Below are 15,769 nucleotides of genomic sequence, written 5' to 3'. Positions count from 1 at the left end.
GACTTCTGTTACAACACCTCCTACCACATCACACTCGGCACAACCCCATTCAGGGTGGTATATGGTAGAGAACCTCCCCGTCTTTTAGCCTATGAACCAGGGGCCTCTAAAGTCGCAACTTTGGACCAAGCATTGGCTGAAAGAGACACATTCATCACAGAGTTGCGCACTCATCTATAGAAGGCACAACATTCTATGAAACAATATTATGACAAGAAGCACCGGGAAGTCTTCTTTTCTCCTGGATATTATGTTTGGTTGTGTTTCCAACACTATAGGCAGTTGTCGTTGACTGCCTCCAAATGTCACAAGCTCTCTCCAAAATATTATGGTCCCTTTCAGGTGATGGACCGCATTGGGACAGTGGCCTACAGATTGCAGCTACCGCCAAAGGCCAGAATTCACAACGTCTTTCATGTCTCACAATTAAAGGCCTTCCACAGTGATTCGCCCTTGCTGCACACCCCGCTGCCACCACTCCATGTTGGACGTGTACTTTCTACCCCGGTACAAGTATTACAAACTCACCGTATTCAGGGTGAATGGGAGATCTTAGTGCAATGGGCAGATGCTGACCCCAGTGACACGACATGGGAGCCATTAGCGGCGTTTCACACCCTCTACTCATACTTTGAGCTTGAGGACATGCTCTTTCTCCAAGGGGGGGGGGGGGGGGGGGGGGGGGGGGGGGGGGGTTGATGTTATGGACTCCATAGCATCACGAGTTATCCATAGGCATGGGAATTAAATTATGTCAATTTACTTTTCATGTAATTTCAATTCGGTTTGGTTTACTTTATTTGGTTTGGTTTATCTTGGGTTGGTTCAGTGTAATGTGGCGTGAACCACTTGACTTAATGGGTCATCTTTGTATTTTCGTCCTCAACCCTATTTAGGGGGACGTGAAGGAAAAGAGAGGCAAGTATTGAGAAAATTACATTTTACAGGTCTGATTCTCCCTCAGAGGTCAAGGTCGGATTCTCCCTTTGAGGTCCAAGGTTGTGCTTCCTCCAAAGCTCCTTCATTCTAAATTGAGTTCCACCATTACTCGTTCAATAAACAAGGTTTCTCTTCCAACGTCAAGATCATCCATGAAGGGAAGAGAGGAAAGAAGGGTGACTCGATCCATGGCAAGGGAAGAACCTAACACCTCCATGATCACGAGCTGGTGAGACCCACCATGACCATGTGAGGTGGCATGAGAAGTCTTACACAATAAGAAGTCTTACATAGCCATAATTATTATGGAAGTAGGTCTCACAAAAGAGTTTAAGTTTAAAGGTGTTTTAGTCATGTTAGTCTTCTATTTATATTGGGTTATTTAATTATGCTAGGACTTATCTTTAAGTGCTAGAGTTTGGGTGTAATTGGGACAAAGGTAGTTTAATTGTAGTTGGACTCTACAACTTTCCTCTATTATAAATAGAGGGTCATGTATTATGATTATAATAAGTCAATGAAGTATTTATTTTTTCCATAAATTCAACTCTTTCCTGATATTATATATTAATAACAGCAAATGAAAAAGTTAAGCAAAAAAATTCGGCTTAATCCGGATCCTCGCATGCAACAGTATACCAGCATGACCTTTGATTCTTCTAATGCGAATATCTCCATAAATATAGATAAAATTGACATAAAATTTTCTCCCTATGAAAATAGAATTAAATCAATTTCAAAAAATTATAAATTCACTTAATGAAATATACTTAGTTTTAGATAATTAATCTGATAGATTTCGGACTCCGTAATCTGGCCGAACTTACTCTTTCTTCTTTGGTCAGCATGACCATTAACTCTTCCGAGATTGATATCTCTATCTTAAAAACTCAGAATGAGAATTGGTTGAATAGGGAATAAAATAGATTGACATATATTTATTTATATTTATAATTATCCATATAAAATCTCATTCTTGCTGGCATAAAATTTCTTGAAGGTTTAAGCTTTCTGTCGTTGCACGAAACTTTGTTGTTGCTTTATCTTTGCTACTTCATATGTTAATTTCTCTTTCTAGAAAAATCTGATTTCAACGATTCTTTTTGAGTTGGAAACTAGACTCAAATATATTTCCAATAGTATATATTTTTTATAGTAAAAATATGACAAGATAGTGAAACATTCAATGACATATAGAAATTTGTGAAAGATGACTTAAGAAAAAATGAGAAACTCATTTTTTTTATTTTTGCTCGCTCTGACACCATGTTGAAACTTCGGATTCCAAGATGTATAATCGCAATAGAAGAGGATTAAGGGGTGAGAAGAAGAAGAAGAGTTGTAGAGAGAAGGTTTTAGGAGGAGAAGAGGAAGAGTAATGAATTTGGAGAAAAGAGGAGGAAGATTAGGGTAATGAACCTATCCAAACCATTGCTCTTAAATTGAATTTATTGATATTAAAAGTACTAATTTTACAAAAATACCCTTCAGCCTAGTAGGAATGAATAAGAGACACAAATCATAAATTAATTACATTAGTGCCATCTTTATGAGATGACTCTTTATTTACCATCATGCCAGCACTGTATGGGCGTGTGGGCATTCTCCTTGGTATGTGGGCTTCAACCCATCTTCCACACAATTGGATGTGTGGGTCTTCCTTGGTCGTGTGGGCATGGGTCCATCTTCCAACACCCAGCTTGAGTCAAGTCTCTTATTCTTTACCCAAGAGGTGATTTGTTTTTTAGCTACCCTTAATAAGTGACTAGTCTCTATTTTTAGACCTAAAGTTGGGCGAGTTTTTTGTTTTTTGTTACAATGTGGGACCCACCATGGTGCACGATCTAGTGGGACCCACCATGAGGACATGGGACACCAAAAAGAGTCCTCACCCGAGCTAGCACGAATTAAGGGGGTAAGAAGTACAAGCTGAAATGAGTTAGAAGACTTGAAGATCAAGTGAGATCCACAAAGATACCATGAGCTGGCAACTTTATAAAATGAGCTAGAAGATCATGTGGGACCCACAAGGGTAAGGCCACGAGCTGGCCTCCTCCCTTACATTCATGTGATTGAAGAAAGAGTTCTAGTTCAACTCATATTAGCCTTCTAATAGATTGTGTTGATAGACTTATCTTAGAGAGTTAGAGTTGGAGTGTAATTAGGAGATTGAAAGGCTAATTGTATAAGTACTTTATCTTTTCCTCTACTATAAATAGAGGTGTTGTAATTCGGAATTAATCAAGTTACACATCTCCTTATTGAGTTAATCTCTCTCTCTCTCTCTCTCTCTTTGCTTGGCGCACACCTCTTTTTTTCTCTTTTCTTTTTCTTCCCTCTACCCGAGAGCTCTTCTTCCCTTTTCTTCTTTTTCTTTCTTCTTTCTCTTGTTCAGAATATTGGAAAGGGGATCCTAAATTCAACATAGTATCATAGCATTAAATTTAGGATCCCTCATCAAAAGGAATGCTCTAAAGAATTGATGATCAACACCACTCAAGGAAGGCTCTTTTGTGAAGAAAGATCACAAACCGTAAGATAAGTGCTTAAAATTTTTTTCTTCGTGTTACTGGTTTTCGAATTAAGAAGATGATTTAAAGATGAGTATGTGAATTCTTTCATCTTATTATATTGTGGATATGCATGGCTCTCCATCTAGAAGAATCTATCAAAACAGTTTTGTCAGTTTGGAAATTTTGTTAACCGAGACCAGTCCATGATCAGATTGTTGGAATTTTTTTCCTGGCAATAAGAGTCCCATGCTATAGAATATTTTTATTGAGTCTCTTATGAGTGGTATTAGAGAAAAAAATAGAATAATAATTTAGCATAAATGCTAAAGTTTCCCATACATTGAGTTGTTTGAAGAATACTAATTGGTGTTATTGTTAATTTTATTTTATTTTGAAGAAGGGCCTATCTTGGCTGAAGAGAATATGATTATCAAAAGTGATATAGTAAGAATTATCACTATACCCTTACGTGGGGTATCAAGTTTTATGAGTTGGTCCACATTGGTTCGGAGGTTCCTTATAACAAAAGACTTACTTGGTCACCTCACCACCCGAGGACCACCTATTGATGAAGATGATATTTTTTTATAAAAAATGGTTGAAAAATGATACCTTGGTAATTAGTTGGTTAATCAACAACATGGAAGAACATGTCTCTAACTATGTCATTCATCTTGACACTGTTAAACAAATTTGGGAGATTTGTGCTAAACTATACTCTTGCCTGGATACTCTACATAGACCATATGACATGTTGGAAGATGGGCTCCAACCCAGATGACCAAGGAAGACCCACATATCTAAGAGTATTATAAGATGGGCTACATGACCAATGAAGACCCACAAGATGGGCCCAAACACATAAGATGTAGGACTCACCATGATTACCAAGAGCTGACATCCTTATCACATAAGTTGGAAGATCAAGAAGGACTCGCAAAGGCATCATTATCTTATAGTCATGTCCTAGAAGAGTTCTAGTTTGATTTATGTTTGTCTTTTATCTATATTGACTTATTTAATTGTGCTATGACTTATCTTTAAGTGTTAGAGTTTGGGTGTAATTGGGACAAAGGTAGTTTTATTGTAATTGGACTCTACTACCTTCCTCTATTATAAATAGAGGTTCATGTACTCTGATTATGATAAGTCAATAAAGTATTCTTCTTTTCCATAAATTCAACATGGTATCAGAGCAGGTTCTGTGAGTTGACTTGGCAACACACAGAAATAATGAGATCATTTTCTCTAAACCCTGAACCCTAAGTCTAAGTCCGTAGTTATTTTTTTCAGTCCCTATATCCGTAGTTTACTTTGCGTTTTTCACATCTATACTTAGATTTTCATATTTCAAATTATATATGGAAGTAAAGATATTTGAGTCTAATTTCCAAAGAAAAATAATTTTTTCCAATCGGAGTTATCTATAGAGAGATATCGATATTTGAATGAGTAAAGATCAAATTGCAAAAAAGATTCGAACAATAGCAACAACTTCCACTTCTGAGGTATTTTATGCTCTTTAGAACTATAATTTTTATGAATTAACATATATCCAAAGAAATATCTATAAGTCTATTCTTTTACTATTCAACCAATTTTTTATCTGAGTTATCAACAAAGGGAAATCGATATTGGAAGCAGCAAAGATCATATTGAAAAAGATGTTCGAGCAGCAGCAGAATGTATTTTTTGCCATCAAGAAAGAGACTTTATATGGAGAATTATATATCTAAATAAATATATGTAAGTCTATTTTCTTACCTATTCAACAAAATTCTTGTATGATTCTTGGTATCTTCTAAAAATTATATTTTATGATGTGAAGTTATACTTGGATGAAATATATTTAAGTCTAGTTTCAGATGGAGAAAATTTTATCTCAATCTGATATATATTTAAAGATAAATTCGCATTGGAAGAATCAAAAGTCATGCTGGTATTCTGTTGCATTGAAATATCCGAATTTAAGCCCATTGTTTTGTGTCACTTTTTGAGTTGATATATGAGGAAAATATCTCACTTCTCCCTGGTTTGAGGGCTTATCTATACATCTCTTTTATTTGGGCTTATGACTACATCTATGATATTTGCTTCAAGCTGGGATTACTACTATTAGCTCCATACTTTAGGGGGAGAAGTACAAGAAATACAAGAAAAAGGTATTTTATTCCATATGTTGTGGATAAGTTTATGCGACCAAAATATTCAAGAAAGGGGGTTCACAAAAGATGACGCTTCTGCATCTAAGAAAACATATTTATATCGGATTATGATTATTTCATGGGTCCTTCTACGAGGTTTATTATTTTGGTATGTGTTATATCTGTTAGTAGATGGTCGTGTGACATTAAAGTTGTTGTTATTAGGTCTCTTTGGATGAGGCATTATATTGAAGAAGAAGTGGCCTCAGTACCTTTTCTCATACCATAATTTATTTGACTCTAAAAAATAATCATAGTTGGGACACCATGAGAGTTGTTGCCCAGATTGGGACACCATGATAAATTTAACTCCTAACTTAAGGGGGAGAAGTAGAAGAAATACAAGAAAGAGGTATTTTATTTCATATCTTGTGTTATGAACTCCATAGCATCACGAGTTATCCACAGGCATAGGAATTAAATTATGTCAATTTACTTTTAATGTAATTCCATTTGGTTTGGTTTGGTTTAGTTTGGTTTGGTTTACATGTAATATGGCACGAACCAATTGACCCATGGGTCTAATTTGTATTTCCGTCCTCAACCCTATTTATGGGGACGTCAAGGTGAAGGAAAGTAAGTATTGAGAAATTAGAATTAAACAGGTCAGATTCTCCCTCAGAGGTCTAGGTCGGATTCTTCCTCTGAGGTTCTCCCTCTAAGGTCCAGGTCGAGCTTCCTTCAAAGCTCAATCATTCCATTCCTATTTCCATCATTCCACATTCAAGAAACAAGAATCCTCTTCCAGCGTCAAGATTCAATATGGAGGGAAGAGAGGAAAGAAGGGTGACTTGATCCATGGCTCGAGAAGAACCTAACATCTTGGTATCAGACAGGTCCACCCTTGTGGATTCCTCTTCCCCTGAGGATTTGAGGAAATTAGTTGAAGATAATCGCCAGAGGACTGACCTTCAAGCTCAATCCCTGGAAGAAGTGCGTCAGACCACATCTGACCTACGTGAGGCCATCTAATCCATGGCTGCCGCCATCCAAGCCCTCCTCTAGCAACAAGATGACAGTGGTATACGAGGACAACCGCCGACACCCTACTCTCCACCGGCCGACCACCATCACTACCATCCACCACCTCCTCCACCACCACCAATGTGCCATAACAATCCCCATCTGGGCCCTATCGCTGAGGGACCAAATACGGTTCCCAAGTATTTAAAACTAGACTTTCCTACATATGATGGGTCTAAGGACCCCTTGATTTGGTTAACCAAGTGTGATCAATTCTTTTATCATAAAAAAACACCTGCGGATGAGAAGGTTTATTTGGCCGCCCACCACATGCTCGATGAAGTGCTCCTATGGTACCACCAATTCCGAAATGACCAATTGGTTCAGGATTGGGAAACCTTTAGACAATCATGCATGATGAGGTTTGGTCCTCCAGTTAGTAGCAATCTATTGGGCGAATTAATCAATTATAAGTAGACTGGATCACTAGAGGTGTATCAAAAGACCTCCAGGAACGGTTGGCCCGCGCTAATGAGTTTGCCAGTCACACCCAGTATGTTCACATCTTTATTGCTGGTTTGACAGAAGCTCTGCGGCTAGAAGTTGTAATACATGGTCCTATAGATTAGGACCACACTATGAATTTAGCTAGGTCAATTGAGCATAAGCAGCGTGTTCTGAAGGATTCATTTGTCAGAAAACCAGCTTGGACAGGAAGGCACATTGCCACTGCGCCAGCACCATATTATGGGCCTCCACGTTCTGGAGCCAGTGCAGAACCGTGCCCAGACAGTTCTAACTCTACTCCACTAGCTCATTACTTCAAAAAACTGAACAGACAAGAAATGGATCAGAGAAAGGCCTAGGGCCTTCGTTTTAACTGTGATGAACTGTATGTCCAAGGTCACCTATGCAAAAGATTATTCAGTATATGTCTGTGGGAGGATTGTGAAGACATACTACCAGAGGAGGAGATTGTGGAGACAGACCAAGAGGGTCCAGAGATTTCACTTCATGCCATGACTGGTCTGCGCAGTTCTAATAACATGCAAGTTAAAGCCCAGTTACATCATCTACACTTACTTGCTTTAGTTGACTCTGGCAGTACACCTAATTTCATCAATCAGCTAGCGGCTGAACAACTTGGCTTAGTCGTCCAGCAACAGACAGACCTTTCTGTATCAGTAGCCAATGGGGCTAAAATTACCAGTGTGGGCATCTCTCCAGCCACACACTTTGATATTGAGGGACACACATTTATTGCAGATTTCTTGGTGATTCCGCTGTCCAGATTTGATTTGGTACTTGGAATTAAATGGCTACAACTGTTGGGGCCTATTTTGTGTGATTTTCAGGCTCTAACCATAACCTTCATAGAGGCCCACCGTCAGATTACATTGCATGGCACCCAGGCACCAGTGCCCTGCGCCCTTCAGGCTATTCAGGTCCATAGCACGGACAACTATAAGTTATCTCAATTACTTACAGACTTTGAGGATATCTTTCAGAAACCTACTGTTCTACCTCCAATTAGGCACTGTGATCACCGCATCCGTTTGAAAATGGGCACTGAACCTGTAGTGGTGCGTCCTTATCGTTACCCCCACTTATAGAAGGAGGAGATTGAAAGGCAGTGCTAAAAGATGCTTGCCTAGGGTATTATTCAGCCAAGCAGGTCTCCTTTTTCCTCCCCGGTATTATTGGTCCGCATGCGTGATAAGTCATGGAGGTTTTGTGTGGATTACATGAAACACAATGCGCGCACCATTAAAAATAAATTTCCCATACCAGTGATGGACGAGTTGCTAGATGAGTACACATGAGGGCCGACAAAAAATATATTTTTGGATAAGTCGGGAATTTTATTGGAGGGGTATGAAGCGTAGTATAGCCGATTATGTGGTGGCTTGTCAGATTTGTCAATGAAATAAAGCTGAATCATTTTGTAATCCCCATCCCAAGGATTTTTTTTGTAGCACCGAAATATTTCATTGCTAACTTCTTCAACAAGTCCCTTTTAAAAATATCTATTTCTTGTTTGCAAGAACTTGCTATCAACATGTCATCAACATATAATAGTAGAATGATGTAGAAGCCATCAAACTTCTTCACATAACAACAATGATCTGCCTAGCACCTCAAAAAACCATTACTAATGAAAGTTTCAAACTATTATACCACAGTCTTGGAGCTTATTTAAGACCATACCAGCTCTTTTGAAGTTTGCACACCATTTTCTTCTTTCCTTGTGCTTTGAAACCCTGTGGCTACATCATGGGAATTTCTTCCTCCAAATCACCATGAAGAAAGGTTGTCTTTACATCCAACTGCTCTAAGTGGAAGTCTTCATTTTCCACTAGTCCAATCATTGTTCTAATAGTAGTCATTTTCACTACTAGAGAGAGAATCTTAGTGTAGTCAATGCCTTCTTTTTATTGAAAGCCCTTTACGACCAGTCTTGTGTTGTACTGCTTGCTGCCATCATGTTTGTCTTTTATTCGGTACACCCACTTATTCTGCAAGGTCTTCTTTCCTTTTGGTAGCTCGGTAAATTGCCATGTCTGATTGGATAACAATGAATCCATCTCATCCTGCATGGCAAAGTCCCACTTGGTTGATTCATCAACTTGCATGACTTCCTCATAACTCTCTGGTTTACCTTTATCAATCAACAAAATATAATTAAGTGAAAGGGAGTACCTCTATAGTGGTCTACTAGTTCTGGCAGATCTCCTGAGTTAAGTCATAGGAATGTTTTGATTTACTTCTGGGGGTATGTTCTCTTGATCTTTCTGAGCAATATTGTACATCTCAATAGTTGGAAGATCTCTCAACTGAATCACTTCAGACTTCTTGGTTTCATCACTTGTGCTCTCAGACTCTGTTCTCAACCTTTCTTTATACAAGGCACCTTCATTGAAGATCATGTCCTTGCTCTAGATAACCTTACAACTTTGGTCATCCCATAAGCGATAACCAAACTCGGTACCAAGCCAATAAAGAAACATAATTTAGATTTGACATCAAGTTTACTTCTTGTAGCGGAATCAATATGAATATTGTTGATTTTCAGGACTCCATGAATTTAGCTCATAGAGAAAAAGGAAGAGAGACCCACTGGGAGAAAACCAGAGGAAGAAGAGGTTATGGACTTGATTATCCTAACCCTCCCCCTGAAGCTCTATTTATAGATTAATGAAACTACTGTATGTTATGGACTCCATAGCATCACAAGTTATCCACAGGCATAGGAATTAAATTGTGTCAATTTACTTTTAATGTAATTTCATTTGGTTCGGTTTACTTTGTTTGGCTTGGTTTTCTTTGGGTTGGTTTAGATGTAATGTGGCGTGAACAACTTGACCTATGGGTTACTTTTGTAATTTTGTCCTCAACCCTATTTAAGGGGACATCAAGGGAAGGAGAAAGCAAGTATTGAAAAAATTAGAGTAAACAGGTCAGATTCATCCTCAAAGGTCTAGGTTGGATTCTCCCTCTGAGGTCCAGGTTGAGCTTCCTTCAAAGCTCCTTCGTTCTATTTGATTTCCATCATTCCACGTTCTAGAAACAAGAATTCTCTTCCAGCGTCAAGATCATCCATGGAGGGAAGAAAGGAAAGAAGGGTGACTCGATCCATGGCTCGGGAAGAACCTAACATCTTGGTAACAGACAGGTCCACCCTTGGGGATTCCTCTTCCCCTGAGGATTTGAGGCAATTAGTTGAAGATAATCGGCATAGGATATAGACCTTCAGGCTCAATCCCTGGAAGAGGTGCGTCAGACAACTTTTGACTTGCGTGAGGCCATAAAATCCATGGATGCTGCCATCCAAGCTCTCCTTCGGCGACAAGAGGACAATGGGACATGAGCACAACCACCGGAAGGCTATTCTCCACCGGCCGACCACCATCAATTCCACCCACCACCTCCCTCACAACTACCAATGCATCAACACAATCCCCATCTGGGGCCTGCCGTTTAGGGACCAAATACGGTTCCCAAGTATTTAAAACTTGACTTTCCTATGTATGATGGGTCTAACGACCCTTTGATTTGGTTAGCAAAGTGTGATTAGTTCTTTTATCATCAAAAAACACCTGTGGATGAGAAAGTTTACTTGGCCGCCTACCACATGCTCGATGAAGCACTTCTATGGTACCACCAATTCCAAAATGACCAATTGGTTCAAGATTGGGCAACCTTTAGGTAGTCTTGCATGATGAGATTTGGTCCTCCAGCTAGTAGCAATCCATTGGGCGAATTAATCAATTACAAGCAAACTGGATCACTAGAGGTGTACCAAAAGACCTTCCAGGAAAGGTTAGCCCGAACAAATCAGTTTGTATGTCACACCCAGTATGTTAATATTTTTACTGTGGGTTTGATAGAAGCTCTGAGACTGGAAGTTGAATTACATGGTCCTATAGATTTGGACCATGCTATGGGGAATAACCTGAAACTGTATTACAATAATACCCATGAACTTAGGGTTTAGGGTTTAGGGATTTAACCCTTGAACTTTAACTTAATTACATCAATGCCATCTCTATGAGATGACCCTCTATTTGCCTTCTTGCATCATTGTATGTGGGCCTATGGGCCTTGAGCCCATCTTTTACATCTTTTGGATGTATGGGCCTTCCTTTGTCTTATGGGCTTGTGTTATGCCCCCTTGGGATGGATCGATTCACCTGACATTCTTCTCTCGGTTCTTGATTGGAATACGTTTGAGAAGAAGGATTGGAGTTCTTGGAATCCTGGATCTGATACAGGGACTCGTAGGCAGGCCACCACCTGAACCCATAAGGAGACATGGAGAGGAAGATGAAGATAACCAAGCATTCGAAGGAAGCTTGCACTTTGGACCTCTTTGGGAGAGAGAATACGATCTCTGGCTAAAACTATTGATCAATGCTTAATTCATTCATAAACTGACGTCCCTATAAAAGGATTAGGGAATGCACACCACAAGGGCCGAACAAGAGGGCCACGAGTTTGAAGGAAATTACATCAAGACCTGCTAATTGCATAAAGCTGGAAATTACATAGTCTACCCCCTACGTCTACTTGTTACTTTAGATTCTATGGAGTCCATAACATCACTCCTCTCCTGAATAACAAGCTTGTCCTCAAGCTTGAAGGTAGGTCTGGTTGCCCATGTCGACGTCTCCATCCATCCACAAGTGTCAACTACGGGATCTGTGTCAGCCCTCGGGACTACCAAACTAGAGTTGCCTCCGCTTCTGTCCACCAAAGATAACCCTAAAATTGAGTGTTACAAGGACAACAACCACGAACACCCGAATGCCAATAGGAAGAGTAGGCTGATGCCCTCCCATTTCAAGGATATCAATGAGCTTGAACTTAGCTACTGCTAAGAAGGGAATATCCGCAATCCGGTAGAGTACCGAAAAGACCTGCTTATGAACAATAGAAAGTCCACCAGATGCTGCAACTTCCTCTTCCAGTTGTGTTTCCTTTTCCAATGCAAATTGAGGCCTCCATGCAGTCACCCCGACAAATTCTGCAGTCTCCTCATCCCCAGCTAACAATAGATTCTCGAAAAGTACCCCATCAGGCAACGTCCCTATATCAATCCCAATAACACAGCTAGGAGCAGACTCACACTGAGGATTAGCAATTGGCGGTGCTTCCCATGCACCATCTGCATCAGCAGCCCAGTCTTTGGGGTTCTTAGCTTCAGTGTCGTCAATCTCCTCTGGGTCATCATCCAACCATCCGTCTGGCTTTTCTGGATCCTCATCTTCAAGTTCAATTGGGGCAACTTCATCCCAATCGTCCGGTTGTATAGCTCCAGGATCTGGAATCGTACCTCTCTCATCCCCATCCTCAGATTTCTTATCATCTGGAGCTTGTATTGTCTTAGGTGGGATAAGCGGAGGATCCAATCTAGCAGCATCAGGACCAAAATTTGCTGGCCCAGTTTCCACATTGAATTGGCCTTCAAACAAAAATAGAGAATTGTTGTACTGAGAAGTTGGAGTGAACGGGTCAGTATACTCTGCCTGAATTGCTGGTATGGGCAGCACTGGTTTGTAAACTGCTGTGAAAAGGATAATATCACCCAACTTCCAGATTTGCAACTGGTCTTGAAATCCAGAAATGGCATCAATATGATAGACATAAATAAATCTAGCACACAAGCTAACCACGATCTCTATGACAGAAGCATAAGAAATCTGCACAGCAATAACAACCCACGCGTTATCTGCCACCATGGCTTCCCCATTTGTAGAAGGGGGCATGTCCCATTCCTCCACAAACAAAATGTCAACACCCTGTTGTCAATTGGACTACCCGAAAGAAATTTATCTCCCTTCACCAAGAAATAATGTGTGCAGTAGAAATTGAAAGAGGCTCATTGCTGTTGGTCTCAGCCATAGAAAAATAAAACAACCTCCAAAACAAATTTCGTGGCCGAGCAGCATACATGGGATCCAAAAAATGAAACCCAAGGTGTTCAGATTGACTATTACTGCTAGAAAAATGAGACAAAACAGCCACCCTGTTGCTATAGTCATTCCCCAGATATATGATGTCCCCTGCTCCGGTGAAAAAAATATGGGGACGGAAGACATAGCTAAGGCTCGCTGCTGCTTGAAGTGGAAGATGGCCATGATTCCCGAAGGATTAATTAACCGCGTTGGCTTTGCCGACCAGCCAACAACATCAAGTTGAGTCATTATTTTGAATAGTTCGTCAGCATTAGGAGCCCCATTTTAAGTATGGAGAAATAAGTTCATAGAGAAAGAGGGATGCAAGCTCCACGGTAAGAAAGTGTGGATTGGCAATGGCATACCTGAATTGGTGCCTAGCAACCACGAATGGAAGGCCGTTTATAGCACCACGAACAAGGGCCTCATCTTGTTGAAGCCGTTTCAATGCAAAATCTTCTGTGCGAGTTCGCTCTTCTTCCGCCAGGGCCACGATTTCAACTTCAAAATTGAAATCTCTAGGTTTTGGTGGTTGTCGGTTCGTAGAGTCCGTTAATGGTGCTTGTCTAGAATTTTCATGCCCCTTGCCAACTTCTAGCTCGTCGAGCTTGAGATGTGGTGAACGGCGAACAACGTGAAGGAGTGGCCAAGATTGAAAACATTTCTACTTCTCGATGAACATGTGTCTTGGTTTCGCTACGGCAAAGTTGGTCTTCAGTTTGGAGGTCACCTCGCCGTCTAATTTCAGACGTTCAGGGAGTTTTTTCGAGACAACAAGCTTTTAGATTAGATGCATCTGTTGTTCTGGAAGACCTATGGTGTCCAGTGAGAAATGTTTGGGTGGTGAACCCCCTTCCATTTTTGCCGACGTAGGTGGTGTTGAATACCTTGCCAACTTTGGACATTCGGAGTTCCCAATTGCGGATGTCACAGTCACTGGAGAAACAGGGGGCTCTCTGATTTCGAGCTTCTCTAATTTATCTGATTTCGAGCTTCTCTAATTTATCTGATTTCGTTTCTGCGGGACCACCCAGACTATGAATAGCAAAAGTCCGAGCAACATATGCTTCAAATCGAAGACGGATTTGAAGAATACTCTCCCTGATCTCCTTTAGATCAGTGTGGGTTGCAGCGTATTGGGTCTGTGTTTCAACCCAAAATTTCTCCAGCTACTTGCGACAATCATTTAGAGAAGAAGAATTGCCGACGGTGGTCTGCTCTGATACCAAGTTGTTATGCCCCCTTGGGATGGATCGATTCACCCGACGTTCTTCTCTCGGTTCCTGATTAGAATACGTTTGAGAAGAAGGGTTGGAGTTCTTGGAATCCTAGATCTAATATAGGGACTCGTAGGCAGGCCACCACCTGAACCCATAGGGAGACATGGAGAGGAAGATGAAGATAACCAAGCTTTCGAAGGAAGATTACAACTTGGACCTCGTTGGGTGAGAGAATCCGATCTCTGGCTAAAACTATTGATCAATGCTTAATTGATTCATAACCTGACGTCCCTATAAAAGGATTAGGGAACGCACACCACAAGGGCCAAACAAGAGGGCCACGAGTTTGAAGGAAATTACATCAAGACCTTCTAATTGCATAAAGCTGGAAATTTCATAGTCTACCCCTATGTCTACTAGTTACTTTAGATGCTATGGAGTCCATAACAGCTTGGGCCCATGTCGCTAACAATGTGGTCCACTTGGAAACTTCCAAGGATATTGGAACACATGTGCTAAGCTCTATTCCAATACCGTCTCCTTGCAAAGAGTATATGATGTTTTCCAAATATGATGGCTACCAAACAAGGAGATAATATTCATGAGTTTTTGGCCCGGTTTTGTGGCCTTCTCCAAGAATGGAAAATTTCTCAACCATACTCTACTGACATTGTTGTTCAAGAACAACAGTGAGAGGCCCTGGCAGGGGCTATTTGCCTTACCAATATTAAGCCGTATCTAGAGGTGGCTAAGACTCAGCTTCTTAGTTCCTCTGCCCTTCCCTCTTTTGATGAAATCAGTGCTACGTTGTTATGGATTCCTGATCCATCTCCTCCTTATCCGATTGATGCTCCATCTACTATGTTCTCTGGTAATCGGGGTACATCATCCCCCATTTGAGGATGTAGCAGAAATACAAGAGGAAGCCACCATAGAGGTGGTCGAACGGGTCCGACCCATTCCCTCACTAAGCCTCGATTGTGCACTTATTGTGGTGGTCAGAACCACCTTGTGGATTCATGCTAGAAACTCCATGGAATTCTTGATTGGGCGACCACCAATCCAGCTTCAATTAATGTTGAGAAAAAAGAGGATAGGACTAATTCTCTGTTATGGTCCTGGGGTTAAGTACCTATGTCTTCCACTCCTAACAGGCCGGTCTTTTGGGTAGTATTAGCTAGGTGCTTAACATTTGGTATCAGAGCTATACCGTCTTTGAGAGTTTGAATACCGGTGTGAGCAAACTTAGCGGAGGGGACAACCTAGCTACCTGTGTAGCGCAAAAAGGTTGTCTGGGTCACTAGAGTGGGCTGTCGCAAGTGGGCCGCTGTGGACGTCGGCTCGTGAAGGCGTGAGTATTGTTATGGTCCTGGGTTAAGTACCTATGTCTTTCGCTCCTAACAGGCCGGTCTTTTGGGTAGTATTGGCTAGGTACATAACATTTGGTATCTGATCGGGCACATTTATTGTTTGAC

At 40.7% G+C, this 15,769-nt stretch overlaps 1 pseudogene; it reads right to left on the bottom strand.

Annotated features, from left to right (window-relative positions):
* Positions 1-11,844: 11,844 nt before the first annotated feature.
* Positions 11,845-12,885, bottom strand: LOC137940637 (calnexin homolog pseudogene; annotated as a pseudogene).
* Between the last annotated feature and the right edge of the window lie 2,884 nt (positions 12,886-15,769).

This window comes from Aristolochia californica, unplaced genomic scaffold, assembly GCF_029961685.1.
Source record: "Aristolochia californica isolate CCGP_79_NKW_82.1479 unplaced genomic scaffold, dmAriCali1.0.hap1 SCAF_9, whole genome shotgun sequence".
In the NCBI taxonomy this organism is placed as follows: Eukaryota; Viridiplantae; Streptophyta; class Magnoliopsida; order Piperales; family Aristolochiaceae; genus Aristolochia; species Aristolochia californica.
Note: the sequence above shows the minus strand (reverse complement) of the source record. Positions and strands in the feature narration are given on the sequence as shown.